The sequence below is a fragment of the Salarias fasciatus genome, chromosome 7 (assembly GCF_902148845.1).
Source record: "Salarias fasciatus chromosome 7, fSalaFa1.1, whole genome shotgun sequence".
Classification (NCBI taxonomy): domain Eukaryota; kingdom Metazoa; phylum Chordata; class Actinopteri; order Blenniiformes; family Blenniidae; genus Salarias; species Salarias fasciatus.
The window spans coordinates 2806557-2807660 of NC_043751.1; positions in this window are offsets into that span (position 1 = coordinate 2806557).

The following is a 1104-nucleotide window of genomic DNA, read 5'->3' on the forward strand; positions in this document are numbered from 1 at the left end:
TGGTGAGAACATCTGGACCACAGCTGGAGCTCCTCCTCATTCCAGCTGGTCATATGGCGGACGGACACACCAGTGTGTACTTCCTGGTCTTCCACTGACACTCCTGCTGTGTGACCTGGTGCACCTTTACTTTATCATCTGTCCTTTGAAGCTGGTGACTGTGGCTTGGTTGGTAGCTTGGTTGTCTTGCAAGTGGAATGTTGCTGGTTCGATTCCCCATTCCACCTTGTCTATGTGTGAAGTGTCCATGGCAAGATGCTAAACCTCGAATTGGTTCCACAGTAATATCACAGGAGACTTGGGCGTGAGTTGCCATCTTGATCGGTCAGGCATAAAACAGCTGCTTTGCCAGCAGCCTGGAGGCAGGATCAATCCAACAGCCACAGAGCACCTCCTCCTCCTCCTCCTCCTCCTCCTCTTCTCAGGATTCGCTGCTTGACTGAACAGAGGCACAAAGAGAGCTTCTACATGTTTTTTGTGTCCTGGGTGCTGCCAGAAGGACCAGAGGGACAAACTTCTACCCCAGATTGGATGGAGGGCATCCGGAAGAACAGACTGAACTTTTAGAAGATGGCTGTAAAATATTTGAATCCACTAAGTCCGCAACCCGAAACATGACCCTTTAGGTAATGTGAAGATTGCAAACATTACTTGGAAACTTTTGACACCATTTATAGCATGTTATCAATTTTGTGCACCAAAACAAACAAACAAATAAACAAAAATCACATTGCAGGAAAACATGCAAACTCCTCACACAATGATGCTAAGCAGGCATCTGGTGTAAGGTTAGAGGGCCCAGGATCCACGACTGGAGCCTGTCAAAGCTGTGCTGGATTTCCACCTCTGAACAAATCAAAGCAGCTTCACATTGGTTCCTAGATTTTGCAAAATTGGTCATGAGTTTACCTTCAGCTTTCTGAGGTGTGATCTTCACTTTCAGTTCAGTCTGCTTTTCTTTTACATGCTCATGGTTAGCATTGGACTTCTTTTCATTGGATTGTAGTGGATTTCAATTATGGACAAGTAACAGGACACGTCACTGGAGTCAGAGAATCCCTCCCCATGGTTAAGTCCAGCCAGCCACGCCCGGCCCTCGGGCCT